General features: G+C 45.9%; 1 protein-coding gene across 3 annotated transcripts in view; it reads left to right on the forward strand.

The window, feature by feature from the left end:
* Nucleotides 1-19,378, forward strand: part of LOC117005088 (nipped-B-like protein) — a 174,179-nt gene that overhangs the window by 64,286 nt on the left and 90,515 nt on the right. The window lies entirely within an intron of this gene.

The following is a 19,378-nucleotide window of genomic DNA, read 5'->3' on the forward strand; positions in this document are numbered from 1 at the left end:
GGATCATATACTATTGTGCTAAATTTAAAAGAATTTTCCAACACCTTCCCCCACTGCTGCATAGACTTCTTAAAGAAATATAACTTGCTCGGTAACCATTCAGGCAGAAGAATATTTGAATTATTTTTCTGGTTAAAGTTACTGGTGTTTCAATTGGTTGTCTTGGAACTCGTTTTGAATATATACCTTTCATGAATATTTCTGAAAACAACTGTACAATTCAGATAGTAAGTTTTCAGCATTCGAGAGGCTGAAAAAGTGGAAGAGGAGTTTTTTGATTTACCTGTACGTTAGTTTTCCAATTCTCATTGACAAAGCACACAACTGAAATACTGTTACTAATGGTGCTACCATTTTGACTTCTTAAAGAAATTAATAAACGCTGATTGAGAGAACCAGTTCTTGATGCTGCAAGAATCTTCCCAGATGTTTACTTCCTCTAATCTTGCATTTTAGAAATGTTTTGAAGAGGTGTGGATAATTTGTGCTATTTAGAATAGGTGATCCCTGACAGTGAGGTTTTGGCCTGTAATTTGGAGTGAAAGCGATTTGTTATGCTGATAAATTTTCCAGTGACAAATAGCAAGTGCCTATACTGAGCTTTTTGTTGCTACTGTCATTTGTCCTTGAAAGTTTGGTTGACAAATTGCAAACTTTGATAAAGAAAGTTAGCAAAATAATTAATTGTTTGCTTGGGAGGACAAAAGGAATGGCACTAGACACCAATCCAGAGAAAAAACACAGGAAGGATGTTATATATCTAATCTTTCTTATATAACATGGAAATGTGAGACAATTACTGAAGGTATGTGTACAGACTGCATTTCTGTACTTCTGAGGTGGAAGTAGCAAGGGCTTCTGGAGACTTGGAGACTGTGATTGTACAGCTCTGAATTACTTCAAGACTGGTGTGTCATGATGGATGATTGCAGTCTCTTTAGGAGGGATAGGAAGGGCAGGTAAGGTTGAGGGGGTGTGGCACTGTATGTAATGGAGGGACTGGAATGTGTTGAACTTACAGTTGGCCATAGCATGGTTGAGATCCTCTGGGTAAGAATCAAGGGGCAAACAAATAATGAGGATGTCATAGTGAAAATCTTCTATAGACCTTCTAGCCAGGACCATGACACCGATGAATTATTCTTTGAGGAACACCTCTAAATCAGCCACCCTTGTCCTTATGGGGGACTTGCCAGTTGTTAACTGGGAATATAACACAGCTGGTACAAACAGGTCCAGAAGATTGCTAAAACATGTGGATGATAACTTCATGGAACAGGTCCTAAGGGAGCCAACTTGGAAAGATGCCCTCCTTGATCTGCTACTGGTCAACACAGGATCTCATGAGCAAAGTGGTGATTGGCAGCCATCTTGGCCACAGTGATTATTAAGGGATCGAGTTTAAAATCTGTTGACAGAAGGAAAAGTGCCAGCAAAACCTCAGCTCTGGACATGAGGAGAGCAGACTTCAGGCTGCTCAGGGAACTAGTGAGTAAGGTCCCCCGGGAAAAAACTTCTGAAGGTGCTGGATCCATCAATGCTGGTCCCTATTTAAACATCACATCCTAAGGGTACAGGAGCAGGAAATTGCCCAATGTTGGAAGTCAAGCAGTCGAGGCAGAAGGCTGGATGTGGCTGAACAGTGATCTCTTGGAAATAAGGCTAAAAAGGAAGGTGTGTGCCCAGTGGAAGCAAGGTCAGGTGGTATAGGAAGAATACGGAGATGTTGCTCGCCACTGGAGGGAGAATATTTGTGGCCAAAACTCAACTGGAGTTGGAGCTACCAAAACTGTGGGGGACAATAAAAAAGAGTTTTTTTAATACATTAATAGCAAAAGGCAGTGAAGAAATAACATTGGCCCATTACAGGATGAGGATGGCCACCTCACAAATAGGGACATGGATAAAACAGAGATGTTTAATGCATTCTTTGCCTCCATCTTCGGCTCCTCAAAGAGCTGCTGATGTCACCACGAGACCTCTCTCAATAATTTTTGAATGGTGTTGGGAATCTGAAAAGGCCTCAGCTGACTGGAAGCTGGCAAACATCCCAATTTTAAATAAGGGCAAGAAGGATGATCCTGGAAACTACAGGCCTGTCAGGCTCACTTGAGTGCCTGGTAGAATTATGGGGAGGAAGAGTAAAGTTGGGATGATGAACTTTAGGAAAGCAAACTTCCAGCTCTTCTAGGAGTCAGTCAGTAGGAACCCCTGGGAAATTGCCCTCAAAGACAAGGAAGCAGATTAGAGATGGCACATGTTGAAGGAAGCCTTCCATAGAGCATAAGAGCCAGTGATCTCCAGGAACGAGAAATTGGGCAAGGCAAGAGACGGGCATGTCTGAGTGGGGACCTGCTGGTCAAACTAAAGGGTAAGAAGGAAATGCACAGGCAATAGAAACAAGGATAGGTATCCTGGGAAGAGTATAGGGATGCAGTCCAGTTGTGCAGGGATGAGGTCAAGAAGGCCAAGGCAGAGCTGGAACTGAACCTGACAAGGGATGAAAAGAATAAACAGGAAGGACTTCTACTGGTCTGTCAGTTGTCAAAGAAGGTGTTACCACCCTGATAGTGCTGGAAAAATGTTAAGAATGGACAAGGAGAAGGCTACATTTTTTTTACTTCAGTCTTCAATGGCAACCTCTCTTCCCACACCTGTCGAATGGATGGACAGCAGGATGGGGAATGGGGGAGCAAAGTGCCTCCCACTCTAAGATCAGGCTCATGACCACCTGAGGAACCTGAATGTACATCAGTCCATGTCACCCAATGAGATGCATCCCAGTCTTGAGGGAATTGGCTGATGTAGTTGCCAGGCCACTCTCCATGATATTTGAAAAGGCACAGTAGTCAGGTGAAGTCCCAGGTGACTGGAAAAAGGAAAACATTGTACCTATCTTTAAAAAGGGTAGAAAGGAGGACCCTGGGAACCACCTCTCTGTCAGCCTCACCCCTGTGCCTGGGAAGATCATGAAACAGATCTTCTGGGAAGCTCTTCTAAGGCACATGGAGGACAGGGAGGTGATTTGGGACAGCCAACACAGCTTCAGCAAGGGCAAGTCCTGCCTGACCAACCCAGTGGCCTTCTCTGATGGAGCTACTCCATCAGTGGACAAGGAAAGGGCTACAGATGTCCTTTCTGTGGACTTCTGTAAAGCCTTTGATACAGAGCCCCACAACATCTTTCTCTCTAAATTGGCGACAGATGGATTTGATGAGTGGACTCTTCAAGGGAGAAGGAATTGGTTTGATGGTCGCATCCAGTGGGTTGTAGTCAACAACTCTGAGTCTCAGTAGACATCAGTGACCGGTGGTGTCCCTCAGGACCAGTGTTATTTAATATCTTCATTAATGACACTAAGGGATCAAGGGCACCCTCAGCAGGTTTGCAGATGACACCAAGCTGAGTGGTGTAGGTGAATCACCTGAAGGACAGGGCCATCTAGAGGGACCTGGACAAGCTCGAGAAGTGGCTCATTGGAATAATGAGGTTTAACAAGACCAAGTGCTGGTGCTTTACCTGAGTCAGGGGAATCCCTGGGATCAATCCAGGCTGGGGGATGAACAGATCAAGAATCACAGAATCACTAGGTTGAAAGAGACCTTTAAGATCATCGAGTCCAACCCATGCCCTAACACCTCAAATAAACCATGGCACTGAGTGCCACATCCAATCTTTTTTTAAACACATCCAGGGATGGTGACTCCACCAGCTCCCTGGGCAGAGAATTCCAGTACTTTATCACTCTTTCTGTAAAAAACTTTTTCCTAATATGCAACTTATATTTCCCTTGGTGCAGCTTAAGACTGTCTCCTCTTGTTCTGTCAGTTGCTGCCTGGAGAAAGAGACCAACCCCCACCTGACTACAACCACCTTTCAGGAACTTGTAGAGAGTGAAGAGCAGCCCTGGGGAGAGAGACTTGAGGATGCTGGTTGGTGAGAGGCTGGACATGCCCCGTCCGTGTGCGCTAGCAACCAGAAACCCCCTGTGTGCTGGGCTGCACCCAAAGGGAGGTGATTCTGTCCCTCTACTCTGCTCTGGTGAGACTCCACCTGCAGTGCTGCCTCCAGCTCTGGGGTCCCCAGCATAGGAAGGGCATGGATGTGTTGGAGCGAGTCCAGAGGAGGCCACCAAGATGATTAGAGGGCAGGAGCACCTCTGCTATGAGGAAACACTGAGAGAATTAGGGCTGTTGGATGAGGCCCTGAGTAACCAGATCTAGTGGAAGGTGTCCCAGAAAGATATGATGCTGTAAAGACTAGATGTCCATGAGCAAGGCCAACAAAGGGAACCTGTACCAGCAGCACATGGTAGTTACTGTGAAAGGAAATGTTGAGTGATTGTAGTGGGTGACTCTGTTACAGGGCACTGAGGTCCCCATCTGCCAGCCTGATAGAGCTGGGAGAGGTATGCTGCCTACTGGGGGCTGATATCCGTGATGTTGCTGAGAATGCCCCAACTTGTCAAGAGTACAGACTACTACCCGCTATTACTTTTTCATGTGGATTCAAATGATGCTGCAAGCCAAAAAGTAGGTGGGATCAAGGAAGAGTATAAAGCCCTGGTGAGGCAGGAGAAAAACATCTGTGCCCAAGTCATCTTCTCATCTATCCTACTGTTCAGAGAAATGGGGATCACCAGAACCAGATTCATAGTGCAGATCAGTCTGGTTCTGTGGCTGGTGCCATCAAGGTTTTGGCTTTTATGACAGTGGGTTGTACTTTAATGATTGCAACCTGTTAGGGAGGGATGAGATACACCTGTCTTAAAAGAGCAAGAGAAGTTTTGGCAGCAGGTTGGCCAGTTTGATGAGATGGGATTTAAACCAAAAGACTCGGGGATGGGGTCCAAAGTGGCAACACTTATGCCATTGCTTCCTCTTGGGGAGTAGGTCATACCAGGCATTGCAGTGAATGATGTTCCTTGACTGCCCCTCAAGGTAAGGAACAAAGTAAAAAACACATTGAGGATGGTTATGGTTATGGTGAATCCTCTTATACCGCTTCTAGGGAACCTGAATGCCTAGTTGCCTCTCTGAAGTATCTGTATACAAACACATGCAGCATGGGGAATAAACAGGAAGAACTGGAAATCTATGTGCGGTTGCAGGGCTATGATCCCATTGCAATGACAGAGGCATGCCGGGACAACTCACATGACTGGAATGTTGTCATGGACGAGTATGTACAGTAATTTCACGATTATAAGCCACACCATTTTGACTAAAATTTTGGTCCCAACCTGAAAGTGCAGCTTACACTCAGGAGTGGCCAATATACGAACAAAGTTCGGAAATTTCCCAACCCGGAAGTGCGAACCGTGGGCCGAGCCAAGCTCGCGAATTGAGCACCTGCCGGTAAAACCCGCAATCGTGTGATTGTTACAAATTTGTTACTCTGTTGCGCGGAGGGGGGAGGCGGGCTCCCGCCGGCAGTGCGGGGGAAGGCAGGGGCTCCGTCCTGCTGGCACCATGGCATGGGGGAAAGCGGGGGCTCCGTCCCTCTGGCACTGCAGCACGGGGGAAGGCGGGGGCTCCCGCTGGCACCGCAGGGGGAGTGGAGTTTGCGAACTGAGCACCTGCCAGTAAAACCCGCGATCGCGTGATTGTTACAAATTGGTTACTTTGTTGCGTGAACATCCTCGCTGCGAATGAAAGTGCGGCTTATAATCCTGTGTGGCTTATATATGGACGAAGAACGAAACGTTGCCGACACCCGGAAGTGCGGCTTATGATCAGGTGCGGCTTATAATCGTGAAATTACTGTACTTTTTAGAAAGGACAGGTTGGAGAAGCAAGATGGTGGAGTTGATCTTTATGTGAGATAGCAACTGGAATGTATTGAGTTCTACCCAGAGACAGACAAACGAGATGAGAGTTTATGGGTGAGAATTAAGGGACAGGCTGGTATAGGTGACATTGTTGCAGGTGTTTACTACAGGCCACCTGATCAGGAGGAGGAAGTTGATGAGGCTTTTTATGGGCAACTGGAAATAGCCTCATGGTCACAGGCCCTGGTTCTCCTGGGGAACTTTAACCACCCTGATATTTGTTGGAGAGTCAACATGGCCCGGCACACACAGTCCAGGAAGTTCCTGCAGATCATTGATGATAACTTTTTGATGCAAGTGGTGGAGGAGCCAACAAGGAAAGGTGTGTTGCTGGACCTTGTACTAACAAACCAGGAGGGACTTGTTGAAGACATGAAGGTTGTGGGCAACCTTGTCTTTAGCGACCATGAGATGGTGGAACTTGGGATCCTGCGTGAAGGAAGCAAAATAGCAGAACTAGAACCTTAAACTTTAGAAGAGCCAATGTTAACCTCTTCAGGGACCTGCTTAGAGGAATCCCATGGGATGCAACTCTAGAAGAGAAGGGAGTCCAAGAGAGCTGGTCGGTATTTGAGCACTACTTCCTCCAAGCTGAAGACCAATGTATCCCCATGAGCAAGAAATCAGGGAAAGGGGGAAGGAGATGTGCATGGATGAGCAGGGAGCTTCTAGCAAATCTCAAACGCAAGAAAGAAATTTATGGGATGTGGAAAAAGGGACAGGCCATGTGGGAAGACTATAGGAATGTTGTCAGGGTATGCAGGGATGTGACAAGGAAAGACAAGGCCCACTTGGAATTGAGTGTGGCAAAGGACATCAAGGATAAAAAGAAGAGCTTCTACAAGTATATCAGCAGCAAAAGGAAAATTATGGAAAATGTGGGGCCTCTGCTGAATCCAGTGGGTGTCCTGGAAATGGAAGATACATAGAAGGTGGAATTACTGAATACCTTCTTTGCCTCAGTCTTCACTTCTGAGGATGGCTCTCAGGAGTTGCAGACCTCAGAGGTAAGAGAGGAAGACCAGAGAAAGGAAACTTGCCCTGGTCATAGAGGGTTGCATTAGAGATTGTCTAAACGGACGCAACACCCATAAATCCATGAACCCATGATGCACCTATGGGTGATGATGGAGCTAGAAGATGTTACTGTTGTTAATCTGTGGTGCTCCATCATCTTTGAAAAAGTCATGGAGAATGAGAGAGGTGCCTGATGATTGGAGGAAGGCCAATGTTACTCCCATCTTCAAAAAGGGCAAGAAGGAGGACCCAATAAACTACCAGCCAGTCAGCCTTCCCCCCATCCCTGGAAAGGTGATGGAACAGGTCATTCTGAAGGTCATCAACAAGCCTGTAGAAGAAGGTCATCATGAGTAATCAACATGGATTCACCAAGAGGAAATCATGCTTGACCAATCTGATATCCTTCTGGGATGGCATGACAGGATGGGTTGATGAGGGGAGATCAGTGGATGTTGTCTACCTCGACTTCATCAAGGCTTTTGACACCATCTCCCATAACATCCTTGTAGGTGAGCTCAGGAAATATGGGTTTGGATGAATGGATAGTGTAGTGGTTTGACCTTGACTGGGAATCTGCTACCCATCAAGCTGTTCTATCACTCCCCAGTGGGACAGGGGCAAGGAAATAAGATGAAGAACAATTCGTAGGTTGAGATAAGGCAGTTTACTAAAGCAAAAAAAAGGAAAAGCAAAAGTTTGTGTGTGCATAAGCAGAGTGGAAAAGTTAATCTCTACTTCCCATCAGTGAGCAATGTTCAGACACTTCCCAGGAAGCAGGGCTTCAGCATGCATATTGGTTGCTCTGGAAGGCAAACATTGTAGAATAAAGAATGTCCCCCCATTCTTCTTCCCTCCCTTAGCCTTTATATCTGAGCTGACATCACATGGTATGGAATATCCCTTTGGTTAATTTGGGTTAACTGGCCTGTTTGTGTCCCCTCCCAGGATCTTGCCCACTCCCAGCCCCTTGATGGGGGGGAAATCTTGAGAGATAGTGCTGATGCTCTGCCAGTGCTGCTGAGCAGCAACCAAAACACTGGTGTGTTCTCAACACCTTTCCAGCTTCCAATGCAAAGCTCAGCACTGTGAGGCCTGCTAAGGGAAAATTACAGTAATTTCACGACTATAAGGCGCACCCTTTTGACTAAAATTTTTCCCCGAACCCGGAAGCGTGCCTTATATGATGTACAAAGTTGTGACATTTGCCACCCCAGAAGTGAGAGCCGCGAGGGGGGGCGGCGCCGCGGGAGCGCCGAGTAGCGATGGGGGGGCAGCTGCGGGCAGCCCCAGGCACAGGGAGCAGCGCGGGCAGGAAGGCAGGGGGCGGCCCCGGGTGGCCCCAGGCACAGGGAGCAGCGTGAGCAGGGAGGTGAGGGGCGGCCCCAGGTGGCCCCAGGCACTGGGAGCAGCGTGGACAGGGAGGCGTTACTACTTCGTTACTTTGTTGTGCGCAGTGGCCTGAGCCGAGGGACCACAGCCGATAGGGGCTGGTGGGGCCGCAGTGCTGGGGGCAGCGGGGCCACAGCTGATAGGGGCAGGTGCGGCCAGCGGGGCTGCGGCCAGCACGGGCCAGCGGGGCCACAGCCGATAGGGGCCAGCGGGGCCACAGCTGATAGGGGCAGGCGCGGCCCGCGGGGCTGCGGCCAGCATGGACCAGCGGGGCCACAGCCGATGGGGCCGGCGGGGCTGCAGCCAATTGGGGCCAGCGGGGCCGCGGTGCTGGGGGCAGCGGGGCCACAGCTGATAGGAGCCGGCGGGGCCACAGCTGATAGGGGCAGGCGCGGCCAGCGAGACTGCGGCCAGCATGGGCCAGCGGGGCCACAGCTGATAGGGACAGGCAGGGCCGTGGTGCGCCGAGCCGAGTGAGGGACGGGCGGCAGGGCAGCCGGGCTGCCGAGCCGAGCGAGGGGCGGGCGGCAGGGAGGCCGGGCTACCGAACCGAGCGAGGGGCGGGCGGCAGGGCTGCTCCGCGGAACCGCGAGGGGGAACGGCACGGCAGGAGCGCCGAGCCGAGCGAGGGACGGGCAGCACGATGGCGGTGCCAAGCCCAGTGAGGGACAGGCAGCACGGCAGGAACGCCGAGCCGAGCGAGGGAACAGCACGGTGACTCCGCAGAGCCACGAGGGGGAGCAGCACCGCGGCAGCATGGAACCGCAAGGGGGAGGCGGCCCCGTGGCTGCGCTGAGCCGCACCTGCCGGCCCCGGGAGCAGGCGGGAGTGCCAGGGCCCACTGCACGGGGAGGGCGCCTGGGGCTACCTTTGAAAGCCTATGTCGATCTGTGAAAAATGTTTCCAAATTGAGCCCCTGCCAGTAAACTCCACGATCGCAGGTTTCCGTTACTAATTCGTTACTTTGTTGCGCGCAGCACGGATCTTCGCGGCAAAAAAAAGGTGCGCCTTATAGTCCAGTGTGCCTTATATGATCTACAAAGTTGCGAAGTTTGCCGACTCCCAGGGGGTGCGCCTTATAGTCCGGTGCGCCTTATGGTCGTGAAATTACTGTAACTATCTCAGTCAGACCCAATACAGACAGTGAGGTGGATCAAGAACTGGCTGATTGGCTGAGCTCAGAGGGTCATAATCATTGGAGCAGAATCCAGTTGGAGGCCTGTAGTCAACGGCGTTCCCCAGGGATCAATACTGGGTCCAATCTTATCCAACTTGTTTATCAGCGACCAGGGCAATGGGGTAAAACATACTCTCAGCAAGTTTGCTGCTGATACAAAACTGAGGAGAGTGGCTGATATACCTGTAGGCTGTACTGCTATTCAGTGGGACCTTGATAGGCTGGAGAGTTGGGCAGAGAGAAGCCTAATGAGGTTCAACAAGGGCAAGTGTAAGGTCCTGCACCTGGGGAGGAATAACCCTAAGTACTAGCAAAGGTTGGGGGCTGATCTACCAGAGAGCAGCTCTGCAGAGAAGGACCTGGGAGTCTTGGTGGATGACAAGTTGAATATGAGCTGGCAGTGCAACCTGGGGCCAGGAGGGCCAATGGTATCTTGGGGTGCATCGAGAAGAGTGTGGCTAGCAGGTCTGGGAGGTGATCCTTCCCTTCTACTTGGCCCTAGTGAGGCCATATCTGGAGTGCTTGTGTCCAGTTCTGGGCTCCTCATACAACAAAGACGAGGAACTCCTGGAGAGAGTCCAATGGAGGGCTGCAAAGATGGTGAGGGATCTGGAGCATCTCTTATGACAAGAGACTTCAGGAGCTGGGCCTGTTGAGTCTGGAGAAGACAAGACTGAGAAGGGATCTCATTAATGCATATAAATATCTCAAAGGCGAGTGCCAAGAGAATGGTGCCTGACTCTTTTCAGTGATGCCCGGTGACAGGATGAGGAGCAATGGCCATAAACTAAACCACAGGAAGTTCCATCTCAATACGTGGAAGAACTTTCCATTGAGAGTGGCAGAGCACTGGAACAGGCTGCCCAGGGAGGGCATGGAGTCTCCCTCTCTGGAGACATTCCAAACCCACCTGGATGCATTCCTCTGTCACCTGTTCCAGGTGACCCTGCCTTGGCAGGGGCGTTGGACTGGATGATCTCCAGAGGTCCCTCCTAACCCTAATGATGCTGTGATTCTGTGAAATGCCCTGGGGGCAAGACTGATGAGGGGTAGCTGAGGTCACTTGGTTTGTTCAGCGTTGAGGAGACTCAGGGGAGACCTCATTGCAGTCTACAACTTCCTTCTGAGAAGAAGAGGAGGGGCAGCTCTGATCTCTTCTCTGGTGACCAGTGACAGGACATGAAGGAACGGCTGTTGCTGTGTTAGGAGGGTTAGGTTGGATATTAGGAAAAAGTTCTTCACATGGAGAGTGGTTGGGCACTGGAACAGGCTCCAAAGGGCAGTGGTCACAGCCCCAAGGCTGCCAGAGCTCAAGGAGTGTTTGGACAATGCTCTCAGGAACAGGGTGGGATTGTTGGGGTGTCCTGTGCAGGGCCAGGAGTTGTACTCAGTGATCCTTGTGGGTCTCTTCCAGCTCAGGACATTTTATGAATGAGACCTGTCTGATTAACAGAATCTGAATGAGGAAGAAGTTTTGTTTGCAACTCAGGCAATTATTTGAGAAATGACAATAGGTATATTTTTTCTTTTGGTTGGTTATTTACTTACTCAATGGAGTAAAATTTCCCTGCTACAGAAATTTTTACCAGAGAAGCTGAAGTTTTATCTAAAAGTTCTCAACTAGACTTTATCCTTTCTTTGTTATGTAATTGTTATATTTTTAGCTATGCAAATACAATAGTTGCTCTCTTTTCTTGCTATCATCTCCTTTCATAAAATAAAAATTAGTTATAGAAATTCCTCTATGAGAAGTTAACATGAAGTATTTTACTTCTGTTGAGCTCATAAAATATTCTGTGGTCTCCATTACCCTAGATCACTTACTTATCAAAATCCTTTATTCATTTGCTCTACTTTCCCAATACTCTGGATTATTGTATTATTTTTTTTAACCTAAGACAACTTCTAAAGATCTATATAGAGAAAAATCTTCCACAATATTTTTAGTCTATTGCTTTCCAAAGAGAAGGATTCATATATTTACCATCCTGTTTGCTTGTAGTTCTTCTAGGAAAACAGCTATAAGAAATAGTAATAACCCTTATGAAACTATATGATTTTGTACTCTTTTCCAGAAATAAGTTGTATTTCTTCCAGAAATTATTAATGGGTACTTGATTGTTTTTTTGAACAATTTGGAAAGATTGCTTTTATTCTCTTAGGTATTTATAAGACCTCTCCATGGAGATTTCACTACACTTGGTCCTTGCTTGGATAGTGGTTGGCAAGAAGAATTAGCAATCTTCTCATATCTGTAGTACAGACTTCAGTGCTCTCAGATGTACTCATTGAGAAAAATTATCATCTCACTCTTTGTCATTCAGAACAAAGGTGGAAGAAATTTATTCAAACATATTTTCTGACAGGGCTAAAATAAGCATTCATTCTTGTTTCTTTCTTCAAGTCTTAACTTTTTTATGCAAGGATGCTTCTGAATGCAGCAGTTTTAAGCTGGAACAACCAAAGCTGAGGTTTTTTATGAGGCATTTGAAACACCAGAGAAAGTGGTGGGACCCTTCCCTGGAAAATATTGAAAGAATGTGTGGAAAGTAAATATAATCTGTCCTGAAAAACTTCACAAATGTATGTTGTTCTTTGTCTCATATGCTATCCCTTCAAGTCTGAATTTCAAGTTATGCTCTTTGAAAATGAATGTCAATATAGTCTGTTAATCAAAATAAGTAATAATTTCTTTATATCTAGTACAAAAGTTGGGAAGATTTTCAGAGAAAGATTCTGTAATTTTACAAAATACAGCAGTAAAGGGCTTGGGGGCTTCCCATCTTCTTAACCTCATGTTGGATGAGATGTACCAGTATCACTCTGAATAATTTCCATATAATTTTTTTTTGTTAAAATGTCAGTAATGGAGTTTCCTTACTCTTGCCATGCAACCTGTTCAAATTCTTAGTACTACAAAGGTTTTCCTCTAATGCTTAGCCTGAATAATTTTTGTTGTAGTTAGGCATGACACTTCTTGACATCTTTCCAATAGGCAAGGACAAACAATTCTCATAGATTTTATTATTTTTATTTTTAGCAATCATTTACATATCAAATGATGTTATTGTGCCTTACACCTATCTAATTTTCTACAGACTGAACAGCACCATTTCTGTCATCTTTGTATAAGTAATAATTTCTGAGCTTTTGTTTTTGATGTTTTTTATCTGAATTCCAATTGGTCTGCATTTGTCTTGATATTGTACTACCAGAAGTCATAGATACAACTCTATTTAAAGACTTAAAAGGATGAGTAGTCAGAAAAGTACCGTAGGTGACGTTGTATACTACTGTCATGAATATAGCTGCTTCTTTGGTGATAATTTAGATTAGTGTTGCAAGCTGTTATAAACATATTGCTGTCTTTCTGTAGAGCTCACCTCTCTTCTCATGTTGTTACAATTGCTCTTTCTCAAATAAAAAGTTTGTGCTGCTTCTTACAGAATTTCTTTTGTTTAAAAAGATTATGACAATCAAGAAAAGTGTAAATTTTGCTTCTGTTTTTAAAAGCAGTTGTGGGGCTCAAACACTCAGCACCAAAAGCTCATTATGATTTTTAGATTAATAAAATAATTATGTTACATGAAAAGTTAATGACAAATTCTTTATGGTACTATTCTTAAGGCAGTGCTCTGGAAAGCTGCTTTTGTTCACCTCTGTTCTGTACATCCATTTTTATCAAGAACAACTGATATTCTGAACAGTTTTATAATAGGGTATACTGCAGTCTTGCAGTATTTTTATCTAGACCATACTTCTACAACTGATTAGTGAAATTGTTATGAGAAGCTATATAGAAAGTCATTAAAAAGTTGAGACATAGCACACAGTTCTTAATTCACAAGACGTGGCTTTATGGAATAAAATTGTTTTGATTTGGTGGTACTTATTCTTAACAAATTCACTTTGGAATACTGCCTCTTTATTATCTCAATCCTTATAGAGAAATTGTTTATCTAGCATGTACTGAAATCATACAGACAATATGTAATACTATGGGCAGCCCTTTACCATCCTTTTGAAGGAACTGTATTATACTTTTTGAATCTGCTGTGGAGTCACAAATTCTGAATGTTTTATTATCAATTCTGAGACTGATTTAGCCAGGATTCTAGGGTGAATGTCTGATCTAATTTTCATGAAAACAGTTTATGTGAAGGTGGTAAAGTGGATTGTATTAATTTTTTTTAAATGTACACATTGTAGATTGAAGTCTCTTAAAATATTTAGCAGTAGAGTGTGTATGTTTCTTAGGATCTGTCATCAACTCAATTTTATCCAACACACCAACCATCCATGAGTGCAATATGGATATTCTAGTCTTTTCCAGCTTCTGACTCTAAAAAAAATGTTTCATAGAATCATAGAATGGTTTGGGTTGGAAGGGACCTTAAACGCCATCCAGTTCTAGCCCCCTGCTATGGGCAGGGACACCTTGCACTAGACCAGGTTGCTCCAAGCCCCATCCAACCTGGCCTTGAACACTTCCAGGGATGGGGCAGCCACAGTTTCTCTGGACAACTCATGCCAGGGCCTCACTACCACCCACAGGGAAGACTTCCTTCCTAACTTCTAATCTAGATGTACCCTCTTTCAGCTTTAAGCCCTTGTTCCTTGTCCTATTGCTCTACTCCCTGATAAAGAGTCCCTCTCTGGCTTTGTTTGCAGGCTCCCTTCAGATATTGGAAAGCTACTCTTAAGGTCTTCCTGGAGCTTTCTCTTCTCCAGGCTGAAGAGCCCTAATTCTCTCAGCGTTTCCTCATAGCAGAGGTGCTCCTGCCCTCTAATCATCTTGGTGGCCTCTTCTGGACTTGCTTCAGCAGGTCCATGTCCTTCCTGTGCTGGGGACTCCAGAGCTGGAGGCAGCACTGCAGGTGGGGTCTCACCAGAGCAGAGTAGAGGGACAGAATCACCTCCCTCAACCTACTGGCCACTCCTCTTTGGATGCAGCCCAGGCTGCAGTTGGTTTTCTGGGCTGCAAGTGCACATTACCAGCTTATGTTGAGTTTCTTGTCAACCAACACCCCCAAGTCTCTCTCCCTAGGGCCACTTACAACCCATTCTCTGCCCAGCCTGTACTTGTGCATGGGATTGCCCAGACCCAGGTGCTGCTCCTTGCACTTAGCCTTATTGACCTTCATAAGGTTCCTACAAGCCCACCTCTCAAACCTCTTCTGGTCTCTCTGGATGACATTCCTTCCCCCCAGCGTGTCAACTGCACCACACAGCTCCATGTCATCAGTGAACTTGCTGAAATTGCCCTTGATCCCACTGTCCATGTCACCAGAAAAGATGTTAAACAGTGCCAGTCCTAATACCGACCCCTGAGGAAGGTCACTTGTCACCAGTCTCCACTTAGACATTGAGCCATTGACCACAACTCTTTTTGTGTGACCATCCAGCCAGTTCTTTATGCACTGAGTCCATCTGTCAAATCTATGTCTGCAGTTTAGAGACAAGGATGTTGTGTGGGACAGTGTCAAATGCTTTGCAGAATTCTAGGTAGATGGCATCAGTCACCCTTCCTCATCCACCACTGCTGTAGCCCTGTCATAGAATGTCACTAAATTTGTCAGGCATGATTTGCCCTTAGTGAAGCCATGTTGGCTGTTACCAGTCACCTCCTTATTTTCCATTTGCCTTAGCATAGTTTCCAGGAGGATTTGCTCCATGATCTTGCCAAACACTGAGATGAGACTGTCTGGCCTGTAGTTTCCTGGGTCTTCTACTTTTCCATTTTAAAAATGAGGGTTATGTTTCCCCTTTTCCTGGCAGTGGGAGCTTCACCGGACGGAGATTACTTCTCAAATAGGATGGATAGTGACTTAGCCACTTTCTCTGCCAGTTCCCTCAGGACCCTTGGATGTATCTCATCAGGTCCCACAGACTTGTGCATCTTCAGGATCCTTAGGTGGTCTTGAACCTGATCTTCTACAGTGGGTGGTTCTTCATTCTCCCAGTCCCTGCCTTTACCTTTTGCAACTCGGGCAGTGTGGCTGGAGCACTTGCTGGTGAAATTTGAGGCAAAAAAGTCATTGAGTACCTCAACCTTTTACATATTCTGGGTAAGCAGGTCTCCTGTTTCCTTCTGGAAAGGGCCCATATTTCTGTAGTCTTCCTTTTATCAACAATGTACCCTTAGAAGTTTTTCTTGTTGCCCTTGATGTCCCTGGCCAGGTTTAATTCTCTCAGGGCTTTGGCTCTCCTAACCTGATCCCTGGATGCTCAGACAAAATGTCTTCCTCCCAGTCTACTTGTCCCTGTTTAAGCCCTCTATTGGCTTCCTTTTTGTGTTAGTTTGTCCAGGAGCCCCTTGTTCATCCATGCAGGTGTCTCCTGGCATTTTTGCCTGATTTCCTCTTCATAGCCATGCATCACTCCAGAGCTTAGAAGAGGTGATCCTTGAATAACAACCAGCTTTCTTGGGCCCCTCTTCCCTCTGGGGCTCTGTCCCATGGGCCTCTACCAAGGAGATCCCTGAAGAGGCCAAAGTCTGCTTTCCTGAAATCCAGGGCAGTGAGCTTGTGTGCCTTCCTTGCTGCCCTAAGGGTGTTGAACCCTACCATTTAGCTTCACATTCCCCACCAGCCCCTCTTTGTTTTCAAGAACAAGGTCCAGCATAGCACATCTCCTTGTTGGCTCCTCTGTCACTTGGAGGAGGAAGTTGTCATGAACACATTCCTGGAACCTCCTGGATTGCCTGTGCCCTGCTGTGTTGTCCCTCCAGCAGATGTTGGGGTAGTTGAAGTCTCCCATGAGCACCTGTACTTGTGAATGTGAAGCTACTCCTGTCTGTAGAGGGCCTCATTGGCTCAGTCTTTCCGGTAGCAGACCCCCACTATAAAATCACCTGTCCCTGTCCTCCCTTCAGTCCTGACCCATAAGCCCTCGGTCAGCTCCTCATCCATCTTCAGGCAGAGTTCCATGCATTCTAGGTGGTCATTGACATAGAGGGCAACACTGCCTCTTGTCTTCGTTGTCCATCCTTCCTGATACAGGCTAAGGAGCCTGTATCCTTCCATTCCAGCACTCCAGTCATAGGAGTCATCCCACCATGTTTTCATGATGCCAGTAAGACCGTAGGTGTGTGCACGTCTCTCATTCCTCCTGTTTATTCCCCATGCTGCATGTGTTTGCATAGAGGCGTTTAAGTTGGGCCCCTGATGAAGCTGGCTTACTGGCTGGAGAGCCTGGAATTCCTTGGTGTTGTCCTTCAGTTGCTCTCCTGCTGACCTGAGATCTGTCTTAAGCCTCTGGGCATCTCTTGCTGGCATTAAACTGGTATGAGTGGGATGGCATGTTGTCCCACACTTTATCACTGTTAAACCTGATGATATCCCCTTCCCCCATCACATCTAGTTTAAAGTCCTATCAATAAGCCCTGTTAGCTCCTGGCCGACAATCCTCTTCCCCCTTTGAGAAGTGAATCCCACCTTATTCCAGCAAGCCCAGTGCCATGTAGGCCACCCTACTGTCAAAGAAACCAAAATTTTGGTGCTGACACCAGCCATGGAGTCATGTATTAATAGACAGGGTCTCTCTGTTTCTTCTAGTGTCTTTGTCTGCAACTGGAAGGATATAGGAGAAAATTACCTATGTTCCACAATCCCTCACCAACCATCCCAGGGTCTTAAAGTCTCTTTTGATCACCCTCAGACTATGTGTTGCTACTTTATTGCCACCCACGTGAAGAACCAGTAATGGGTAGTAATCTCTGGGCCAAACCAGGCTAGTAACTTTCCTGGTGACATCCTTCAACATCCAGAGCCTCACACCTGTTGTCCAGAGGCACCTGGGAGGGTGAGGTGGGCAGGAAGGGCTTTCACTTGTTTCCCCAAGGAAGGACTTGCCTCTATTAACCCCTTTCTTTTGATCTACTGCCTTCAGCCTGGCAAGGGGAGGATACAGGACCCTCTTGATCTGGTTTATTTTCTGGTGGCTGCTCCTGTCTCAGGGAGGCCAGAACATGGTTCTACCACTCAAACTCCTTCTCAGAGTGTCTGATACTTCTTAACCTTTCTACCTCCTCTCTCAGCTCCACCACCAGGCTGAACAGATTGCTCACCTTGTTACACTTCACTCAGCTGTTGTCTACTTCTGTCCAATGACAGTGCCAGGTTCTGGCTCTCCCTGCAGCCTGAGACCTGGACAGTTGTATGTTTTTGTCTGTGTTGCGACACCCTTTCTGGCGACTGAAGAGGGCATGAGTCCCCACTGAGTGGTTACCATACCCAGGTTCCTCCTGAGAGGGCGTTTGACCACAACTTGACCTCTGGAGCCAGTAGGGGGACTGAGCCCTTCCTGCGCGCCCTGCCGTGCAAACTGCTGTGCCTCGCCCTTTTTGCCCATCCTGTTCGCAGCACTCCCTGGAGCCGTTTGAATATGCTGAAGTTGCGGCTCCTGCTGTTACCACTTACCGTGCCTTCTGACTTCCTCAAGTCTACCCAAAGATAAAAAGAACCACCTTATCTGTTGATGCAGTGTTATTTTTCAGCATGAGAAATACCAAACGAATACAATTAATAATAATCTTGTCAAATTTGCTTAAATGTTTTTGACAAGGGAGAATCAAATGTCTCCTTTATTTGAAGTGCAACTGTGAAAAACAGTAAATGTTCCATTGTTGCAACTTTTAAAGTATTTATTTAGGAGATAAATCAAGAGTAAGATGTCAGTAAGATCTCTGAAAAGTTTTGAGTTGCCTCTAATATTTGTAGAAACAAAAATGCAGCCTGCATTTCCAGTGAGTGGTAGTCATTGCCTTAAAAAAAATTATAGCAAACAGTTTCTTCTGTACAGTATAGTGAGATGATTTAAATTATTGTCTAAAGAGACAGCAATTTGAAGTGTGCGTGTGGATGTGTGTGGAGGGGATATCACAAGAATAGGAATCTGGTTGAAGGCAAGTGAGAGATCTTCATAGAGTGTAGCCAGGTCTTCAGTACTAGTGACTGAGTGTGGTATCTAATCTGAAGAGGGGAAATTGAGTAGTGAAAAGATCTTGGGAATCAGGATGAGTCAAAACAGGGTTTCCCAAAATTGTGGATTTAATTGGCATAATATGGAGTTGTTGCTGATGGTCAAGAAAAAGGGTAAGATAAATCCGTTTCATACCCTGCTCTCTATATACAGAAGTTATAGGACTTTGACAGAACGTACTAGGGAGAGAAAATAAGCATAGTAGTCTATGCAAAGAAGTCATCAGTAAAGGCACACCTTTTATATGAATTGAAGCTTTGCTAGAAGTATCCATTCTCCTTTTCATTTACAGGTCAGTACATTGCTTAATGATTCTTAATATTTCTTAAAATGTATGATAGAAATTTTGGCTTCAGAATACAACTACTTTCTTGTTTAGTGGTATATCTTGAATAAAGCACATGGGGACTTGTATTTCAGTTAGTTTTCGAGTGTTGTTAGAAGTATTGACCTATGATGACCTAAAACAGAATGACATAATAATCTCAGTCACTGCTTTCTGAAGATCAGTATTCCTCAGTGAATGAATGGGATTGGAGAAATGATTGCTTTATTTAACAAGAGGAGGCTAGCCCTATTGGTACAGGCAATAGGGTCTTTTTTTTTTTTCCATACCAGTACTCCTTTTTAAGCAAAAAATTATATCTCAGTTATAACTGAGATATGTTTAAAAACTTCTCTGTTTTTCAAAGCTTTTTCTGGGCTAACAGTTGTGGGGAGCTGGTTTAATTTGAGGAACAAAAAATGTCATGTGATTAATTGAAGACTATTTTTAACAAAAAATGTTCTCTTTTATAAATTTCCCTAGATGTACTCAAAGCCTGAAATGGGTGCATGTAGAAATAGAAATTCATATGTGAAAAAAAAGAAAAAAAAAGAGTGGAGATAAGGCAGGGAATTATAAAAATATTCTAAGACAATTAGTGGTTTTTAGATAGCAGTGAGTGGGGGAGGTTGGAATGAGTTTAACTGAAATTTAA

This window comes from Catharus ustulatus, chromosome W, assembly GCF_009819885.2.
Source record: "Catharus ustulatus isolate bCatUst1 chromosome W, bCatUst1.pri.v2, whole genome shotgun sequence".
NCBI classification, from domain to species: domain Eukaryota; kingdom Metazoa; phylum Chordata; class Aves; order Passeriformes; family Turdidae; genus Catharus; species Catharus ustulatus.